The following is a 23091-nucleotide window of genomic DNA, read 5'->3' as shown; positions in this document are numbered from 1 at the left end:
TTGATTTAACAAAAAGGAGAGATAAAAGGTCACACGTATAACTACGGTTACATATTTAATACATTTGCGTATATATGTAGTGTAAATATCATATACATGGAACTTGAGGTCTTTTATTTAAAATATTTTAAAAAGGAATTAGGTTAAACAGGTTTGCTCCGCAATAACGTTGCTAAAAATATCTCTGAGTGATTTAAACCTTCGAATACTACGTATGAAAGACCGAAATTTTTCGTGGCAACAAATTGATTTCATTTAGCCAATGGACCATCTTAACGTCTACTTAGCCCTTGAAGAGAGCACTGCAATACTTTTCTCTTATATCAGCTGTTGCAGATGCTTAGAAAAACCCTTAAGGATTTATTGTTGAGTTATAAATTTCAGTATTGCACAGCAGACAAATGCTATGGCCTTTATTGTTGTTGAATATGTAGGTCTTGCATCTATTTTTATCCTCTTCGCTTAAGGTTTAGGTTACTTTAGTATAAAAAGCCACAAACATATCATCACATCTTCACCCTTGACATTAATTGCCACGAAAGCCGACGGAAACCTTTACCTTCTTTTGATTCGTTACTTGTAGGATTTTGCCCCTAATCTAGCTGGTATCAAGACACATTCGAAGACTTTGATTGCACTTATACAACCTCAACACAGGTGGATAATATTCATAAGTTTAACAAAGGCAAAAATACAAGTCACGTGTGCTTAAATTAGTCAGACAAAGGTGGGCTGATTAATCGTATACGAAAGTTACGATCCCTAAACATATATATAACCAGTTGGCATATAATTCCGTATTTCTGATTCCATTACGTTTTGATCTAATGTTGAATTTTACAGGTGAGCAACCACTTCGTCTATGGACGCTCGTTCTGCGCAGTACGTATTGCCCTCGTCCTGGAATTGAAATCCAGTCTCATACGGCATGTACATTTGAAATTGTCCATTTTCAGTCATAACCACTAATATTACGTTGATAGTTCAGCTGCCAGGAAGCGTCATGAAAAGGGTGGTGGTGGTTTCCTCAAAACAGGAAAATCATATTCAACAGTCATGTCGAGCAATGTCGTATCGTGGTGTATAGTTCCTGAAAGGCGAGAAAGGAAATGACCAAGTTTTCGGAACCATTAAGCGCCTAGCGAGTTATAACCTAGGACAAAAGCCATACAGTAACGTGACTTCAAAGCGTGTTCAATAATTGGCAGTCGTAAGGAAACCGAACTCGCTTCGTTACCCCCAAGTTATGAAGAATTCGACAGGGATCTTCAACGTACCCTTTTCGAGAATTTGCGTACTAGGTATGCCATAGAAGGGGTACGGTCGACTGGCATTTCTCATGAGTTCAACGTGGACTACTTGAAAGACATCAACTTATCTCCAGCGATCCTCGCGTCAGGCTCACTCGGGTAGATCCACATAGGCACGCATCTCCCTTCGATGGAAATAAACACGAAATAGCGTATTGGACAGATCATAACTATGGGTATCGCAAGCTGGGAGAAAGCTTAGATGTTAACCGGGTAATTAATTGTGTGAGGAAAATTAATGACACAGCTACGACAGTTATTGAAGCAGCTCGAATCGCATCGGCATAGCAATCTGCTTGATAGGGGGTTCGCCATGGTTTTTATTGTTTCATCTTTCTTTCTGGCCTCATTATAGTTTTTCCACATAGCGGTGATACCTCCATATATTTCCTCGGTGGAAACTAATTGACGGCTCACCTCATAAATAGTATGAAACTCTAACACATATCGGCATATAACGAGTATAATACAAATAACACTGAAATCATCAGAAGAAGTCAGCCAAACCTTATACCGCAAAGCGTAAGATGCAAGAGCTAATTCCAAATGCTCGTCAAGCCTTAAACATAACAATAAAGGCCTTCGTATGTCCACTGCATAAAGAAATGTTTCGAATGTTACGTCCAAAATAGCGTTAGCAAGTGTCGCTCATTTGTAACCCGGTAGCTGCGTGAACCTTTTCTACATTTCCTCTTTTTAGGGTACCGCATGCCGTAACACAGCGTAGAAGCGGCATCCCACTGATAGATCATATGCAAAGGAATCACAAAATGACTATAGGAGGTTAAACAGATGTTGGTAGTTTCAAGAGTAATATGCCTTATAATATGGCTTCGTGGTTTGTCGTTCCAGATTATAGTGTCTACAACTGAAAACGAATCTGATAGGGAAACAATGTGAAAACGTCTCTTCGGGAAAATGTCATAATTCAGTTAAGACCCCACTTAACGACTGTTCAGAACGTGAATCAAAACTTTACGCCCTTTACGATGCATTTTTCTAGTTTGTGTTTCCTCTTTGTTCAACTCTCTAAACGTCGTTGCAAATATTGAAAAAAATTTTTTACCTTTGAAAAACCTAAAGGTTACATATGATGTAGAAAACGAAATACAAAATATAGTAGACAAAAATACATAACTTATAATGATACTATGTGTGAAGCGAAGCAATTTCAATATTTCGTAAATAATGTTAATTCTGTTAGTTTTTATTAGCTAGAAACTGTAACGCTCATTCGTTATAGCGCTGCTCGAAATTATTCAAACGCATGATTACTTATTAAAATAAAGTTATGTTTAGAGTAATGTTTATAAGATGGATGACCTTTATTTAATCCAAAGTCTGCTCTATGGTCTTCGTTAGTAATAGGAAGTTTCACGAAGGGTTTAGCGTAACGTTATTAGTTTAGTAAAATTTTACGTATATGCATGATATGACCGTGCAGTTTCATGCAAAAGGCGAAAAACGTAACACCAACTTTGCATAAAATTGAAAACAAATCTAAACTATAAAAGCTCCAGATCAAAATTAAAAATATGCATATATTAATGGAGGTTTATGCTTAGTATGAATTGAAAGATGTCTTCCACACACAGTCAGTGCTGTCATTTTTCTTAAGTGATTTTTTCATGGATTAAAACTGAAGTTCCTATTTTATTAGTTTGTGTTATCGTTTTTGTCGTCGTTGTGAAGGTGATCTATAGTGCAATACATTCATTGTTGAACGTGTCGCTAGGCGAAAGGGAGATATCGAATACTTGGACCAAAGTAATACACAATGGGTGCTCGTTATTTATTACTTGTGTCGAATGAGGCGTCAGGTCAAAATAGGGCCGCACTCATGCAGAAATCGTCGACACTTTTCGATATGTTTTAGACATTAGAGAGATAATCGTTTGTATGGGACACAGCATAATACGTCATTAGAAAAGTAAAAATGCGCGTTTGAGGTTACAATCGGTTCGTTGAAACACTATCTGTTTAGACCTTTTAATTTAGCTGTTTTCTATTAAGAAAAGTTTTTTTCTTTTAAGGGAAGAGCGAGAAAGCGAAAGAGCGAACAAGTCAGATTTGTCACGCACAGCTTATGCCTCCAGTGCGTAAACAAACAAGCTTGCGGTCAGTGACACGGCCGCGTCGCCCACCATCACCGAGAAAGTATGACTAAGAAGCAGCCTCTCGTTAGCCTCAGATTACTCATTGTATCGCCACTTCTCTAACGGTAATGAAACATCAAATAGCGAAACGAGATAGACCAATGTCAGTAGGCACAGCCACAAAATAGTGCACTTAACCAGCCCATTCATGAGCCCCTTGGTGCATTCTCATTTTTGGTACGTAACGCCACTTCCACCCCCCGCCGCCGCCCCTATAGACCGCAAACGCGGCATACACAGTTTGTAGTCTTGCCGGTCCCATCGATGAAAACTGCTTTACTTCATGCGGCAGCATTCACCGAAAGGCCACACGTCGAAACAGGGCACAACTTGACAACATATCGTCTATGCCTTTGTATGTTTGTGGGTTGTCCTTATGGCATCGCCGTCATCGCCAAGCAAACCCAGCGCCCAGGAAAACGTATATACAGCATCAAGTGTCTTTAAGGACTGATTTACAGTAAGTGAAAAGAAAAATAACACGCGCATCTACGGGGCCAAGTACGAAGCGAATAGTCCAACTAACTGACCGTCTATAAAATTATTTGAACCAACCGTGCGCAATAAGGACACACTCGTAGGCAAATAAGATATCAAAAACACGTGAAAATAGTCGATGAAGTGTGCGGATACTAAGTCTGAGAACGCAAGGAAGACGGTTATAGAGATAGCAGTTGTCACGGCTTCAGTGGTATACTTATATGTTTGCATACTACACGTCGTGATTTGTACGTATGTACCTATATAATATATAGGTTTACAATGGTAAAATTGTGTTCGAGGTAATTTACTAGCTCTTTTTTGAGATTCGTTGTTATAGCATCTCGGACAACGCAATCATAAACCTATGCCAGGTCACCACAGCTTAAATAAAACATTCAGTAATAGTAGGATATAACAAACGTATCGTTTATACATGCTAAGAATATACGGTTTTAGCTGAAATGTAATCGGGGTATGACTTTTGCACATAGATCGAAGCCCATATGGAGCTGTATATATTGTGGTGTAGCTGCGAAGAGTGGGCACTACGCCCAGGAAAGTAACTGAAGTTTGTGCAGCTTTACCTAAAGTAATCGTTAGCCTACCCGACTAATCGATAAGAGCGCCAAATGGCTCCGCTTGGCGTTATATTCTAAAACAGACGTCAAGCCACAGAAATGAAGCTCATGATAAGATAAAACGTTTACCTATTGCCATTTGTTCCTTCGACATTTTTCCTCAGTGTAATGCCTATCGGACCGCTTATAAGTTTTTTCATCTTGTGTCGTCAATCGATGGGTCGAAAATATAGTATTCCAGTGTGTACCTCTGTATCGAATGATCCAAAATGTCTTTTTCGCTACGAAATACAATGCGCCTTAATTTACGAACTTCAAATAAAAACTGCTCAGTCGAATGGAGGAAAGAGGAGGGAGCTCTTGTGCGGCCCACGTGCCTTTCCAGTCCGGAACTGCCTGAAATTATATGGACACTTTCGTGACCACAAAGGAATCGGACCGTTCTCACAATTCGCTTGCCTTTGGCTGTAAAGTGCAACCTTATGCCTATGCAGGGTAGTTCAGAGACGCGCGTTCCTCTCCTTACATGCACACCTGTTTATCAGTAGTGTGAAGCTCTTGATAGATATGGATGGTTTTGGACTACTAGCTGTGATCGATCGCTGGCGATAGCTTTCTTGATGGGAAGACTTTAAGCCTTATAATTATCAACGTAGAACAGATGATGCTTGAGTAAGTTGACTAAAAGTTTCGGATGCTAGCAATGTTAACTAATGTCTTCAAGATGAATGCAGTGAAATGCTAAACAAATAAGAGTAAAGTTTGGCTAAATCACTTAATTAAGTATTTTTCTCAACGTCAAAACGGCACAAACGCTATATCTCGGCTTACGTAGGCCTTTCAACTGTGCATACTCGGCACTGATTACTGTGAGGTAGAAAATTGCCATTAAAGAACCTATTATATATACGAATGATAGTACTTAGTCATCGAGAATTCGAATATTCGCAGAAGTACGTTCGTACTGTAACCCATCACTTGCATTGAGGACATATAATGATGAATGCATACAGAGATCAACATGTTACAAAAGTTCTGTATAAATTTCAGAGGCAGGCACTTTAGTTATCCAGTCCAACTTTTGTCTACCTCAGCGTATTATGAAAATATTGTACGTTTACGATAACATCCCGAAAAGCGGAACCTGCTATTACCAATCAATTTTGAATATCTCTTGTATCGATGCTTTAATGGTATTAGATCGCATTTACCATTTACTTGGAATTGTCGATTAAACATCAATCGGGTGATTGCTAATTCAAAAGTCATTAATTGCATCCTGCTTTATACACTTAATACAGCACATTCGGCTTATCCTCACTAGCTATACATGAGTTTGAACTTTTTCAAGCAAAGGCCTGTTGAGAAGATCTTTCTCATCTGCTGGCCTATTGCATCGATTCCTGCATCACTCACTTCATATAGTAACGGAAAGGATGTTCGGCCGACCGCATCTGACACAATAACAGAGCTCATTAACATCTGAATGGCACGGAGTAATTCCTGTGCCACTCGTATCAAAGGGATCAAAGATGTCGGGGCAAGGTGAAGCGCTGGCCATTTCTACTGAGATTCGGTATCCATTGTCAGCACCGAAATAATCAGATGCTTCGTTTACGTCTTCTGTTGCGTTAATTCTACCAAATAGCTTGCGATGAGTTCGAAAAAATCGTCTAGCTTTTACCCACACTGTTGGCTAACAGATTTGTCCCAGAGTAGCATTCACGAGCGTCAGACATCGATCCGATTTGCGTTCATCCTGCATGTGCAGCATACTGGTCTATACTTGAAAGGCGAAGATAACAAGAAATCATACCTCTACGAACTTGAACTAGCACGGCCTACAAATGTCTGCGGCCAAAAACTCCCCCAATTACAAGGCCAGCTACATAAAACGAAACACTATTTGTTGCGTGCTAGTTGACAGATGATACGCCAGAGCTGATGCTCGATTACGGTGACTGCGAAACCATTAAATTATCACCTAAATGTATACTGCCATGCCGCTTAATGAGGAACGGCCGTTAGAGCACTTCTTATAGATAAAACATTAGCTGAGGTTTGCTAAAAGATTGATTTAGAAAGGGATATAAACCGCTCGTTCGTTCGGTCGACAATGTCAGCAAAACCGGAACCGATAACTATTAACATATATCTGCCGTTTAATTTAACTAGTGGTTGTCTATTGTACTGTAGTTGCGATAGGGTGTCTGTTGAACGAATCCGCTTTTCGGGGCTGTAGGAGAAACACGTGTTAGAAAAGTCGACAACCGAAACTAGCCTAGAAAAAGCGTTGTCTCAATTGTCGATTTTCACACTAACTAAGTAAGCCAAAAAAAATGAGGGGGAGACGGAAAGCCGGGGGGTCACAAGTGGAGCTGACCAAGTTTAGCTGCCCATTGAGACAGCGTAGGAACAATGAGTAGGAGAATATTGGCGGAGGATTTTTGCAAGCCATGTAAACGTTTGACGACATGATTAAAGTTGAGCAAACGGTCGCCGGCGTACGAGCATCTGTTATCTGTCGTGTTTCGATAGATCTCGATTTACAGCATCGCCGCTATAACCTTAACCTTGTCCGCCGCTCACTTAATCGAATAATGGCGTCCCTACACGAAAGTACATGACGAGCTACTAATTACGCATTCGGCAGCTACGATAGCTGCGTCTGCTGTCAGCGCTAGTGATGCTATCTCTGCAATAATTTGAAATGCTCATACATGCGGCGGTTCCGGTTTATTCAATGTAGCGTAAAAGCAAGAAGTAATGTAGAGTGAAGTGAAATTTTAGGATGACGCACTTCCTTCCCTCTACTACCGTTGAAGTGCGTGCAGGGTTGATTTCTCTCCGCTATTAGATAGACTAAACTTAGAGGAAGAGGTGAGGAGAAAAAAGGCCAACATAAGGTGAAATTGCAAAGCCGGTTCGGCTTCAAAGGAAAGTTTGGGCCGATATCGATATCTCATTGTTATTTTGAAGGAATGATACATTGTATAGAATCTACAAATCGAACATCTAGGTCGATAATCTAAGTCTATCAACGAAAAATATCTTGTGACACATATAAGCTAATGCGCTGAATCGTTTTATGTATACCTAAACTGACTACTGCACGGTGAGTGTGATTAAATAAAGAATATATATAGAACCTGGACAGCTTCGACGTATAAATTCGCCAATTTACATACATTTCTCTACGTATGTATAGCAGGAAGAAGAAAAAAAATGTACCCCCTCTAAACTAACTCTATTTCTAAGTGAAACCGTGAAATATTTGTAAGCAAAATCACTGTGGGTTCGGCAGGCATTCAAATCCGATATTATTCTGGGGCGCATTGCCCATTCGCCTATCTAACGACAAACATGTTATAGCCAACAGTTAAAAATATGATTTTATGCGGACAGAGTTTAGGCGTTTGATATAATTCGGCTATTTAAACCTTCACGTAATGTTAATCATGCATAGAACTTTTTTCCTCCATTGATATCGTTACAGCCTGTGACGCTTACTGAAGCGCTAAGAGACTAGGACGTATCTTGGCCCTGCCGTTGCCGCAGTGCTTAATGAGTTCACCTCTATATCTCTATATTTATATATAGCACCTTAGGTGTATGCATAGTGTCGTAAGCCCAAAGCTGATTTTGGCCCCCTCAGTGCGGCTGCTCCATTCTTAGCGAGACTTACTTCTAGACTCCGTTTTGCCTATCTGTCAATGATGAGGATGCGTTTAGGGTGATGAATTTCAGATTTTGGATTACCGATACTGACACAAAGCTACACTTCGATCTCCTGAACTCGAACAAAGCTTATCTTGATTATAGCGGCATAGCGAATAAAATCGCTCTCGGAAAGCCAATAACATTTCAAATCAATTGGTGGAGTATAGAAACTTTTTCTAAGCTCATTTTTGCTATTGCTACTCAATATCGAACACAATATCGAAAAAAAAGTCAGATCTATAGACTTTTTTTTTCTACGCTTTTTTAATCGTCCGTCAAACGGAAGTATCGTTTTGACATGATATTGATATACAACGGTGAATCATAATATGCTTGATATGATTCATCACTCAATGGATAATTCTTCTCAAAGAAGGTTTACGTGATGTAGTGCTACATGATTGATCTCGGAAGCTCTGACACGCGCTCGGATTGCTTGCGCAGGTCTCCTTTGGCGGTAGTTTAAATTGTCGCGACTACGCACTAGTTATACCTGTTGGCGATCTTGATTTTCCTAAAATGAACCAATCGGCCGCTGTGCCTGCACAATTTATAACTAAACAAGGACTATTTGGAAACTGGTGATTTGAAAACGATTCTATTGACCTCATAACAACTCCTCTCTATTATTCTGCTGCCATTTTGATCTCTTATTTACTATTAATTGCGAGTTGGTTGAGAATACGATAATTGATTTGGTCCTTACAAAGCCAGGAAATTATTATTGTTTCGTCTGGCGCCTTATTTGATCCTGCTGATATCGGTATTTCAACTTTAATCACAAGAAACTATGCAAATATAGCTCTATATAAATCGCTTTCTTTAATCATTATGAATCTGTAAATGAGATCTGCACTAAGTATATTGAGTGCTGTTTAACTTTGGGGGCTTAACTTATTTCTAATGTTGCTTCAGAGCCGTATAACCGCAAAACACGGCAGCATTCGCTTACCGAGCATTACCGCCGCCTTTCTCCTGGATCACTTTGACATTAGGTCGTAAAAGTGACAAGGCCAGCAACCGTCCAAGAATACTCACTGAATTCAATTTAAGCTTGAAAAAAGCAATCACTTTGCTAAAGTAGCTAGACTACGACCAGCTTTTTTGCTACCCGAAAATGCGAACTCAGACTACCAGACTAGCAGGCAACAATGCTATTGCTCCGCCATCTCGATCATACTGTGGACAGAGGGAATATACTCAATCAACCAAGTTTTATTTACTGACCTTTGCTAGTAGTAATGACCAGAAACTTCATTTATGCAGATCAACAACATAATGTCCTAATATCAAAGACACTATATAGAGCTATTTAAAAATGTTGCTTTATATGAGGTATACGAGTCTTGTTAATTAATTTAGAGATCTACCAGATATTCTAAAAATGGCACCGAAAAGCAATGATCCGCATGATATCTATCACAATTTCCTTCACCTCTGAAGCACCTGCATGTATCGTCAGGCTCATGGAGACCTGATTTCCCGCAGAGCCTATGGTGGAGCCCACGCTTGGCAAAATGATTGCGACATGTCCAGTTTAGTCGGTTCGTAGCTTTCTACTCGCGGTTTCTCATCGCACCCGAAGCAAAAAAAAATCCCCATAAATCTCCGCTATCCGGCTCGTAAGCCTAGTCTCGAAGGCTTTCGCTTGTATAAGCTCAAAGCGACGTCGTAGCTTCTTAAGCAACAGTGACGAATTCGCCAGAAGGTAAGTCAAGAGATTCCGGATCGCTATGTGTAATCCCATTGATTTTTTTGAGAAAGAAGGGCTTGGCGCAATTCAATTGTTCAAAGCTCTCCACTGTAAGATCTTTCCAAATGACGGGTATACGTTACGTTGCGATCGGAGCTAGCTTAAAGTCTACTGAGAGCGGTAGCGATGGACATGCAATAAAGCAGCTTGGTCGCTCATACTGCCGACACTGCCTTTCTGCATTTTTCGGTGACGTGTGCGGTGAAACTTGTGCCATTTGCAAGGAAGAGCAATCCCAAATAGGAAAACTGGTTGGTTAACATTGACAACAGGCGGTCTGATGAGATACAAGGTGACTATTTTTCCTTCGCGAATTTTTCCTCCCAGTTGCTATAGTTTCTATTGCTGGTTGCTTAAAGCGACGACATAAATCATCAGTAACATATTAGACTACAGCTTCTGTGCGCTTAATCAACCGCCTATACTCGAATTAGTACTAGCTCTAGCCATTCTAATCCCGACACGTCTATGAAAGAATACTTGATTCACTGAACACATAACGAAATGCCATTATACTCACAGGTATTATCCACCTGATGTACGAAATTTGCGATTAACTTGGTTGGAGCTGTGAATTTTTAAAACGCCCTATACTGATAAATTAGTTCCTTATATTTTCTGCATGGCAGTACTTTAAAAAGCAATTGCAAATCTAACTTCTGGTCTGATAAGCTACTGGTCAGTACTCAGCTACTCCGCCGGAAGGCTGGAAAATGTATCAGTCCCATATCGTTCGGAACTACTAAGCGACATTTATTCTACCCAGAATAAATGTACTTGTGTTATTTATCCTATACTTCATTTTCAGAAATGACTCAGGACCGGAACTTGTCTGTCGATTCTTGTAAATCGTGTTCATTGAACTTGCTTTAGTACAATGTTCTCAATGCAACCGATCACTCACCGATACTAAATCTAGAGGGGTTCACGGCTATGCAATAAAATAGATCGATGCTTAGCTAAGTGGCCGATTGTGTCGGCAATGTGGGAGAACGGTTTCAATCTTCTTTGATGTTTCCCAAATCAGCCGTGGCTTAGTGTCGTTTTAATTAGGAACAATTACATGGCACTTAACGTAGGGTAGCTTGAATACGTTGATGATCTGAATATTTATTGTCGATAGATTGCCCGTCTAATGAAACCCACCTAACGCAATTTTTGTTATTACAAAATAAAGAGCACAGGTGATGCTTGCAGAACTTTTAGTTACATTCAGTGTTCTGTATTACTGTACATTGCTATTGCAGCCAAATGCCATAAAAAAAAAAAGCTTGCGCAAAAAAATTGCTACAATATCCCTATGGAGTTGTGCTGTTGGCCCATCATCTTACCCCCATGACGACGTCGAGCTCTAAGTCAGACAAGGAAAATTGACCTCAGTACGGAATTGGTCATATTTTGGGCTAAGTCAAGAGACGCTTTATTACGCTGAAACGCATCGCCATAGCTAAACCCACAAGTATTTATGGGTAGAGCTTTTCAGAATTTGTTCTGGGATTAACTGTATTTGTAAAGAAACATCGACATGCTCAAACGGTCACGTAAACATAGTTCACCGTGCGAAGTAAGGTGACTTTTAATACGAGTCAATTCAAAATCATGCAAACCCAAATGTACACGCCTATCGAATGGTCACGAGAAACCACTTACCATCACAGTAGTATTTGGAAAACACCCAATAACACTTTAACGGAAACCTAAGCCCCCGCACGTTCCGGCTTTAGCAGATGTATCGAATGAAGATAAAGCTTTGAAAGGCAAATAACAGTGCCACATTGACAGTTGTAGATTCTACAACACATCTTTCCTACTAAAACGCTTGGTGAGCGAAAAATAATACTACTAAACTTTAGAAAATTTTCTGTTTCTCTACGGCGGGTATTATCCCTAATATATTGCTCACTTAATCCAAAAAGTTCATATCAATATGTACGTTCGGAAGTTACCGATTTCGATGGTACGGGTAGAACAAAGAAAGAAAAGGAGCACTCCGGTTGTCACTCGTAGTAAATCAATTGGCATTAATCATAAGTACCTTTAAGACGTACCGTCTATGCGTTGCCTATGAACAGAATAAAATGTATTGCCAATGATATTTCCACACAATGAATGCAGAAGGTGTGTAGCAGTCGAAGAAGATGGCTGAACTTTCTAAAAATAAGACTGGCACAAAAGCATGACCTACAAAACTAGGTCATTAGCACATGCATAGAGATAAAACAGTAATGTATGCCAAACCTTTAAATTTTCAGCTTTGGACATATCGCTGAATAACTGTATGAAACTTCAATGAACGTACCGCTGTCAAAGTTTTGGGACGTTACAAGTCAAGGACGATGGCATAACCGCGAAAATTAAGCCTCAGATAGGCACTAGAACCATTACGGGCTCCCAAACAAAGAATGTCAAACTATGACGACGTTAAAATAGAATAGAAATAACAAACTGCATCAGGAAATTGGGAATTTACTAAAAAAAATGGCGCAGAGCAACAGTGCCCGCTCGGGAAATATTAACCAGTCTTGTAGAAACACCCGATTGCTAATGGTAAAAAATTTCGCAATAGAAATTATCCAATGCTAATTTTCGAAATTGTTTTAGCAGTAGTAGAAAAAAGCGTGCAGAGTGTGACGAGTTGACTCAAATGCTACGCCCAGGGGAAGAAAATTTGGCGTTGTCGTGATTCGAATGAACAGTAAGCTCGTGTATTATAATCGAACGGCGTCCATTGAGCGCCAAATTGCATACAAATACTGGGTGCTCTTCTTGAGCTGTATCTATGTTTTTTTTTTCTTTTTTCATTCATAATTGAAATGTTGGCGTTGTGCTGCAGTCACGCGTTTGATCCATGTAGCATTGATATGGCATCTGTACATTAGAGACTATAATGGACAACCGAACGCAAGTCCTATTCAGTAGGATTCATTTTTTAATGTATTAGTACAACAAAAGCGTTCTGCGTAATTAGGTTGTAGCGGAAACTGGATCGATAATTTGTTCAGTTAACAGGGCGGGAGGCTAGGATGTACTATTCATTTATCTAGAGCATAGCACCGCGTATAGATAATATCTACATACCACTGTGCTTCGAAAGCCTAGATCTATCTACACTGCGCCATCGCGTCTTTCTCAATGAAATCGCGTTTTTAGATGGGCCAAAATACTTCTGCTGAACGAACTGTTATCTATAGCAACCTTTTGTAAGCTTACCTCATTCCGCTATATAAGGCTAAAAATATATAAGACTAAATACTCTTGCGGCTTCGCTGCTTGAAATAATGGCGGTACAGGTTAGATAATCCTACCCAAGGAACTTGTTGATTTGAATTTTCGAGTTCTAAGCACTTGTCACGCATCCGACGACCACAACCAGCTTCGCATTGGATTACCACGATACTGATTATGATGTGATAACAGCAAACAACTGAAATCTATTCGTTCGGCTATCTAACCACTAATGAGACATATCATGGGTTTAGGGGCTATCTCAACCAGATGACTTGGCTGAACTAAACATCTGGGCTCGACAAAACCGTGAATAGACCTCAGCTATCTTCAATAGATCACGTTTTTCGTCACTCCTAATGAGAACAATCGAACTGAGCAACGCCTTTATTTACAGAAAGAGGGAACAATGCATGAAAAGAACACACGCATTATTCCTTTTAATATGTATAAGTTACGAGTAAATAATCGTCCATCGTTAGAATGAACGCATGCCGTAATAAATATTAAGAGTAACATCTTTCAAAAAATTTCCTCTTACGTATCCACCGATGATAAATTTTACATGAGAAGTTGAGAAATAGATAATCGAAAATTTAATATCAATTTGTGTGATACATATAATATTAATAATAGTGAAGCCAATAGTGGTTGATTTTCTATTTTAACTAATTATAATGGAAACTTGATAAAAACCGTATCCGTCTATTTACAGTGAAAATAAGTTAAGAAAAAAATGCAGCCTAGTTACGTTCATGAAACCTCCTACGCATTCTCCATGCAGCTGCATAGCTACTGTTCACAAGTTAATTTCCCGCAATGGTTTCACAAATTATAAATACATTTGTTACTATCAGTCTGGACTAATTGAGTGTTATCTCCCTCCAACTTATCAAAAGTTTGCCGTTAAAGTGCGTAGGCAAAAATTACTAATGTTAACTGGGCAATTTCTCTATATTTCGAATTTCACGTCCGATATCGCCGTTTGCTGTTCCATCATACGGCTGGCCCCCACAACGCGTGTCTAAAATGAGCAGACAAATACGTTATCCTGTCAAGCTATCATGGGAGCTTAACGAAAAGTCCATGATGTTTGTATAGCATCAGTGAACCTTATCAACGACAGATGGCGGCGAAATCTTGGTAAAATCAGCCCTGAGCAAAATGGAAATATAATTGAAATTAAGACCAAAAGATTGATATATCAAACACCAAAAGTTTTCCGAGAGAATTTTCAGTCAACCATATATATGAATGTAGGTAAAGATCATGGGATTGGCTACCAGCGTCGACTCGCGTTCGCACGACGTCGCAAAAGTTTTGTGCCCCACAACCCTTGGGAACTCGACGTGACTAATCCCTTCACGGAAATCGGTCAGTGTGTTCTAACATAAATTATTGCCGATTTACATTGACCTTGGTCTTTAACTAAGCTATTTATGAACATTTAATCGATACTTTTCTAATGTGAGGACTCTACCCGAATGTTATTTGCTCTATACACGAATTTCTAAACGAGCGAACGTTTCATGGCTTACAACATACCCTAGGCACCAGATCGCCAAAATGGCTACAAAATATGATTTTGGAGCAATCGATACATACACGGTATACGATTTCTCTGAATTATATACGTGTTCAGGAATACGCATAAAACTATCCGCAGACAACCTGAAGCTGTACGGATTTTGTGAACAACCCGGAAGAGAGAAATAAAATTAATGTTTCGAGCATCACGTTACCTTTAGATGGCGAAGTTAAGTATGTCTAGACAGGTTTAGTATCTCATGAGTTCCTAAGTTATGACGAAACACGTAACCAGTGCACCATTATAGGGAACTTTGTTCAGCTCTTTGATAAGTGAATAACTTTTTTTACAGAAACATTTCGTCGTTAGTAAGGTCAAGCTTAGCTATTATGCAAATCTTTCCATAATTTAACAAACAAAGTTCAGGTATTCTACGAAAGCTTCGTTAAAGGATTTATTTAGCCCACTCTTCACGTAGTTGAAGCAGGGCGGTGAGAAATTGTCACAGCTTATAAATGTAGAGCAGATCAAATGTACTTACCTTCCAACCAATCTTGACTTTTACTCATACGAAAAGCCGATTGTTTAACGAAAAGAAACTCAGATACTGATCCGCTCTTCTAACAGATCTTTTTTATCGTATGATAAGTTTGCCTGTAGGTCGCCTTGGTCACATCATATTTATGAACATGTTGACATATACAATGTAAGTCGCCCGTTTACGTCGGCCTTCAGGTCAGCCTCGATATTTTAAAGTAAGTGACCTCTGGCGGTCAATGCTTATTGTGTCACCAGCTTCGTCGAGACAATTTTCACGGAAATCTTCAGTGCAGGATAGGCGCCGCATAAGGTCGTGACGACTTCCTTCATCGATTAACAGGTGCAGTCATTTGGATTGTTTCTTAGCCCGCTTGGATACTATGAGCATCCTTATAAACAATACAAGAATAATTATACTAAAAAAAAACATTCTCTAGTTTGTGAGGCGTAAAAATATCTAACATGGCGTCGATTTACAGAACTTGATTGTAATTGAAAAAATCCTTCGATTTTTATGGTCAGAGGCCGTTAACGATAGTGGTGAAAGATTAACGTTAACTAGATGGCCCCATAGAAATTGACCCATCATTAGTCAATAAACAGCATGAAGCTATTTTTGCGATTACGAAATAAAGGCTGTGTTATAAGTGAACTAAGTAATGATATCTAGTAGTCGTACAATGAGTAATACCATTTCTTCAAATTAACTACGAAGCTCGGAACGGAACTATTCCCATACTCTACCGGTAAAGTTAGATAAAACTGACAGCTAAGATAGATAAAATGTATATATTTAAAGACAAAATTACCGAAATTTCGTATTTGAGAGCGTGCAAAGGCTTTACGGATGTATTCCTGGTTGCTAGAGCGAAAACCTGGGGGGATTAATTCGTGAAGGAAAGCAGCTTTATATCTTTATAATATCGGCGTTTGCTCATTTGGTCTTCCTATTAAAGATATCACAGGTATCGGACTACGCCAGAGTTACACGGACTGTAGATATCGCAGCTCAGTGTGCGTTGCATATTTTGACTTTTGCGTATTGCTCCCAGTAGGAAACGAAGTGCGTTAACGCCCGTATTTGTATCTAGGCCACTTTCTCCCGAAGTTCAAAACGTAGAAACGTTACCACTGTATTTCCACGAGGAAAGCCATGTGTGGATCTACAGCTGTTGAATCGAATGTTGCGACGAATAAAATCGATAGAGAAAGAAAACTGTGATTATTAGGGTGATTGTTACAAATGCAAACGAGTATTATAGCCATGCGTCCACGTCTGCAAACTAACATGTGGTGAACACAGTTAAGCCTAATTCGATAACGAACGCATCTCTGAATTCTAACGTCGCACGTGTTTTTGCGCCTCGAAACTAACAACACTTCCTCAAAAAAAAAGTTGACGGAGTAAATAATCCGCCAACATTATACAGTCCGTATCTGGCTGAGTGGAGCCAATAGCTAAGGCTATTTGCAAAATTATCTGGGTGATCTGGCCTAGCTTGGGCTGAACCTGTTGGCGATTCTATCGGCCAATATCTTCATTAGAGGACGCATAAGCTACGAAGGCGTAAAGAATGAACCGAAAGTATTATAGCTTTACTCCTTCCCTAACTCAGAATAGTTGCTAGCTTGTAATAATCATATTGTCGCGTGTAGACTTCGCGGCAGAATGAACGTCTCAGACTCGTCTGTACTATATTACGTTTGTACTATATTATTATATTGTTACGTTCTTCTACAAAACCACCTGTATAATGATGGAGGTGCAGCATTAGATTCGTAGAATCGATTTTGGGTTAGATACGTTATCTGGATTATCGCCCAGTTACGAGAGCTGTCAGAAATGTCCAGAGCTATAAGTTAGTTTCTGATTAGATTCAGCCTTTCCTATTCATAGGAAAAATATTGTCGTCCATTTTACAAGCCGGATTGTGTCTTTAAAGCAAGGAATTATTGTTTCGATTTTCTCGTGCTAAACTATGTTTTTCCAATCGAGGATGGTCAAATACGTCCTTTGTCCACGTACGATGAATAGGGTGCGTTAAGTGAATAAACTGTTTTTGTGAACCTATTAATATTTGAACGCCTAACCTAGGTACTGTGATCATTGACAAGTTGGCTGTAATGATGTGATGCTAGAAATAAAATATTTAGTAAGATCTTTAATGAGCTTAGTGTCAAGGGTAATTAGAAGAAAAAAGAATCTGCAAAAATATGTAATCACGATTAGTACGAGAAAGCCAAGCAAAACTCATCTATAATGCACAAGCCTCAAGTAAACCAAACGTCACAAACGTAATGCAGTAAACAATGTATTGATTTTCAATGAGATCACTATGTGAATGTATTCGGTCAGGGAAACATCTTGGTTGAAACAAAACCCAGCGCTCGTGTATGTGAGGCGAATAAGGTTGCATCTGAAGTCGTACAAGATGTTCTTGAGTATAGCAAATAAGAGTATCTGGGTTGGGTTTAATGAGTTGTTTTTCTGGGAGGCTCACTCGCTCGATCCCGTGCTCAACGTAAGACCGCGATAGGTGCATTGTGCCTAATTCTGCTTCGTATCTTGGCTCAGACAAAAGCCCAACTTAAAGATGTTAATATGGCTAAAACTAGTTCGAATATGGTCTATATTTCCAAAGAGCTTTCGCGCATCCAACAAGAACAAGTAACTACCCTGAATCCAATATCAACTGCCAATGACTTCGAATATCAGCACCTTATTAACAATGCCATACGGGCATGCTCAGCACTTTACTGTTTGAAATGAACCTACCATCACTTTAGCGATCTGTCCTTTCCGTTACTACACCTATATCGTTCGTATATTTACAGTTAATGTTAAATAGTATTAGATCGTCAAACTCGGTTATCTACGAGCCTGTAACACATGAAGGTTTGGGATGCATACAATATATGCGTATAAAATTCACGCTGCTAGAAAATGACTCATTCAAATTTTTGCGCTCTTTTTCTGCAACATTGTCTTTACAGCAATTTGCAAAAAAGCACCACATCATCTTTATGGCGCGGAATTATAAATTAAAGACTATGTACCCTCTGATCTTGACAAATGTAAACAAATGACATAATATAATAATGTAATAACAAGTATATAATGTTTTTAAAACCAACCGAACCTATATCACAACTACATACGCAATGAGTCAACTCTTCTGTGTTTGTCTCTTCCAGCCGAAGGTAACAATTTTGTATGTATGAGTGTGTAAGTGAATCTTTTACGTTGGGGAGACGAACTTAAAGATGGCTCTGTATTCTCGGAGGTCACGTCACAGCAGGCCCGTTAATCATTTACATGGGAAGTCAGCGCTAGAATTTACTTGTTATTATGTTATTGCCGAAATTGTAGAAGCACGTGTTGGGTTTGAAACAAACAAGGGTGTTGAAGAAAGCAAAGAAAACACTATCTTTATTTAGTAGTCTAACTAAACAGTTAAATCAGACAAACGTTGAGGGCATTAGCCAGCGTCTAATCGGATCGGGGAACCGACAGTGGGGTTACAATACTGAAAATATGCTCTCCAGTTCGGATAAAACTAAGTAGATAATATGAACGGGATGATATCCGGGTTTCCTTTCCTTGGTAAAAAAACATCGGTATTTTCATACAAAAAAATCGATGGACCTGCACACGAACCCATGCTTGCGGTAAAAGAAGTAATGTACTTCCTATTAAGAGTATTATTGAGTGTAGATAAGCATGGATACATGGTGTTAGTCATTGGCTGCAAGCCAGTGTATTATACATGCCAAAAACGACCAACCATATTAATCTATCATGCACCTACGAAACGCAGGAAAAGTAAGCTAAAACATTCAACAACGAGATCCAGTCCGACTGCGTAAAGACAGATTGTTCTTAATATAAACGTGCCATAATACCTTCCACATCAGTACCTATATGAAAAAAGTAAAATCCTAATAAAATGATCGGACGAAGAAAGGGTACTGATGAATTTTTTTTGCTATTTTTCCTTACTATTTTGCAACAGAAGGAACATTCAGAAGTATTTCTGTAGATTATGTACACGACAGATCCTGTCTGAGTGGGACAGACCTCTATCTTTCTCGCCGGCCGTACGAACGAAAGAGGATAATAATGCGCTGACAGTCATGAGTGTTTCAAGTGAGCCCAGACGTTCGAAGGGCATTTTTGGTCCAGCGTAGACCTGCAATACGTGCTGCTCATTCAGACGTATTTGACATCTGGTTTCGAACATATTAATGTAACATAATAGCGAGGCGTTATTTATTGCGTCTTGCGTATTAGGTTGGTCAGCCAAGACAGGGTAAGGCGATAAATAAAAGTTCATACCAGTAAATCAGTAGTAGTTCCAGCATACCTTAGTAGCAATGCTCGTCTCTAGGCGAGGCTCATTCTAGTAACTTCGATAAGATGTCGTCCCGATGGGCGGTGTTTTCCTTTATATGCAGTAACAAAAGGATACGACGGAAACTAATGTTGTAATTATAAGTTTCACCTGTGTGTGAAGGACGTAAAAACTCTCTCTCGACAAGACCCTCGTTTATAGCGGGACCTAGCGTTGGTTGTGTGGATCGGGTCCACGTTTGAAGAGTCACGTTCTGAACGCATTGTTGCCAATGGATCGAGTTTAATTGAACCCTAGACCTGTACTCGCAATGCTAAAACGACGACTGAACGCTGTTGTACAAACTGAAACTGGTAAAGTTTTCACAAAGGTCACGGGTTAGATGACATAGAACGGGCATGTATTCGATTGATAGTCTGAGTTAGCACCAATTGAAATGACTGAATTTCGCCAAATTCATGGTACCATAGATAACCTACCGATGACCCACTCATAAGATCAAGATTATTACAAGCCACGGACAAAATGGTCTATTTTACTGTTTCTTTTGCAGGTTTTATATTAAATCTATAGCAACAAAAGATTGTTAGCGTTGTTTCCAGCAGTGTGTAAATCGTCCCGCTATCTTGAACCTAACAAATCGAGGAGAGCGAAAAAGGACGCTCTTTCCGCAAAAGAAACGTGACTTGCAGACCAACCAGTTCTCAAGCTGTATACCCTAACTGCAAATTTGACTGCCACAGACCACGCTCGGCTTTCTCAACGCTTCTTCGATTTCTCGAACCGCTATAGGCTATTCTCTGTTTTGTCAAGGATGGACAATAGTTTTGGGGTCTCATCCGATCAAATAGCGCGTCGTTTCACAAAAATTAATTTTATAAATCGTATCTATGCAGAAAAGTCGTCGATGAACAGACGCTGAAAACAACGCCAATTCACTGAAATCGTCCGTATTTTGAAATCATTATTCTGCCAGAGCTATTGGAAATGAAAAATCAAGTCCCTCGCAAGTTTATAATATATGTATAATTAACACGTATTTGTTTAGGCTTTCGTGAGAATATTTTCGTTAAAGTAAAACGCTAGAGTGTTTTCTACAGGTTGTTCTCCGATGCTGCTCTGTGCTTAAGCTTCAACTGTAAATTCAGAAGCAGTGATGGCTCGACGCATTTACAGATATTAAAAAAGTATATTTGCTTTCAACCCTCGGCGACTAATGGATTCCGACGAAGTGAAGCATTCCAAATTAGAACTTGTCGTCTGTCACAAATGTTATCGAAGTTTTTATCGGAAAAAAAAATAGCTAAATTGCGTATACTTAGCGAGCTTTGTATCACAAATCGTAGGCCTCTAAAGAGATCCGTCATAACCCATACTGATGAAGTGTTTCTAAAAGATACTGACGAAGCACAAACAATATTGCAGGTTCAGTTATATATGTGCGGTTCGCGTGAAGTTACCTTCGTGACTTTTTTGTGTCAATATCCATCGTGCGATGGATAATGGATTAGATTCTATGTCTGCAATAAAGCAGTGATTTTTTTTGCATACAACTTCGCCATCCTTACTATGCTCAAGGACAAAGAAAGGTTCAAACGTGTGTGTTTGATGTTAACAAATAAGGTTCGAAGAACAATTGAACATGGCTGTTGCAAGTGGCCCTCGAGCGTAGCGATCAAGGCTACCCAGAAGATCGCCCGCACGGAAGATGCACACTTAATCTAACAATAGGTGTCTTTGGATATACATGTGTAACATGTTCGATCATTAAATGCAATATACTTCTGTCATGAGCGTAGGGTCGTCTGTGAATCGATATGAAAAAGGCAGACTATATTGAGAAATCTCTGCCATTGTATAAATAGTTTTATTCCTGGATCGCACCTACTTCCTCACGAATCTTCGAAACACCCTTACCATACGTAAAAGCCTAGAAATTAATAAAATGTTTATAAAGAGTTACGCATGAACGATTGAAGATACGTCTTTTACGAGACTTGCTTTAAATTACAACGAAGAAGAGAAAAAAGAACCCTTTAGCCTTGGTGTATGCTTCAAGCAAGCAAAAAAAAGAGGGAATATAAACCCGCGCTTGCATTCTCCCGTAAAGCCGATGGCCTAATGAGGCTAGCTATGGAGTGCACCCACTAAAGTGTAGAGTATACCCCGTAGATTAAGTCGTGCCCAGTTTTATCAATCAGTTCCTGTTTGCCGTGCACGTTGACGTGCATCCTGTTCAAACATTCTATGCAAAACTAACTCAAATTAGCCACCGTACCGAACAAAGAGAGTTCAACTAAACAGTGAATTTTAACAAAAAAAATATTAATAATTCGAATAGAGTCCCGTTTCAGTAATATTTAGACTAGAACACTACGGATTGTGACGAATTTTTGCGTACGATTGCAGTACGATTAGTCCATTATTAAGCAGAAAACAGAAACTCGGGTTCCAATCGAACTCAACACCCTATTTCTATACGCCTGTGTTTGTACGTGTATCAACAACATTATGCCGAATCACAATCAACAAGCGAGAGTTTCGCATACCTAATTTATTTGCTTACAGTTTTCCATCTGTTCGTGAATTATCTCTGATCTACTTGCAGGGTAGAAACGAACAAATAGAGCCGAGGTTTTCTGGCGGCTATAATATATAATTAAGGTAAGTTTGCCCTTTTATGTCAGGTAAAATTGTAGTCACCAACATATGCAAAACTCCAGGTTTTTTTTTTACATTCTCCCTATCGGCTAATTAAATACTCGTGGGCCTGAAACTTTTACTTTCAGGAGGTCCTAGAAAGGGTTCACCAGGGGCATCGGGTGAACCCTTTCTAGGGTTCAGCCCAAGAACAGGTGGCCACTTATCCCGACGTCTTTATTCAGTAAATAATGTGACTTTGATATAAAGGACAAAAACAGCCTTTTGCTAAAAAAAAGAAACCTTTTTATAACATATAATGTAGTGTTTTAATCTCTTCTGCGCATTCACACATCCAAATTATAAGGTTTAAACATGATTTTTTGACAAAATTTAACGAGGTTTAAACAAAATTTTAATAAGATTCTACACTTGTCAAAGGATTTTGCTTTAGATTAAAAGCTGTGCCTATCTGGAGCTTTAGCATTTAAGTTTTAGAATGTGGTTGATTAAATTTACGTTGATTATCCCTGTTTGACACACACCTCCTTTAACATCTCGTCGGAGCCGGCTTCATTGTTTATTGTAGATTTTTTCTACGGAACTTAAACCTCTCACAACCGACGCTGCTTAGGGTTCAGGGCTCGTAACGATGTAGGGGTTACTTGTATACCCAAATCTTGTGTAGAAAGGAGCTTACTGGCCTATACTCCGGATATTTTCCTAAAGCCATTCGAGCTTTGTTCGCAAATGACTAAATAAAAAAAAATCACTAATGACATTAAGTTAAAAAATCTGAAGAATAT

The 23091-nt window shown here is 39.3% G+C and overlaps 1 long non-coding RNA gene across 1 annotated transcript; it reads left to right on the top strand.

Annotated features, from left to right (window-relative positions):
- Nucleotides 1-10129: 10129 nt before the first annotated feature.
- Nucleotides 10130-22406, top strand: LOC147758893 (uncharacterized). Its single transcript, XR_015319403.1, has 3 exons — nt 10130-10292; nt 15403-15633; nt 22254-22406. It is a non-coding gene; the product is annotated as an uncharacterized LOC147758893 (long non-coding RNA).
- The last annotated feature ends 685 nt before the right edge of the window (nt 22407-23091 follow it).

This window comes from Varroa destructor, unplaced genomic scaffold, assembly GCF_002443255.2.
Source record: "Varroa destructor unplaced genomic scaffold, Vdes_3.0 BEIS01000001.1, whole genome shotgun sequence".
Lineage (NCBI taxonomy): Eukaryota > Metazoa > Arthropoda > Arachnida > Mesostigmata > Varroidae > Varroa > Varroa destructor.
Note: the sequence above shows the minus strand (reverse complement) of the source record. Positions and strands in the feature narration are given on the sequence as shown.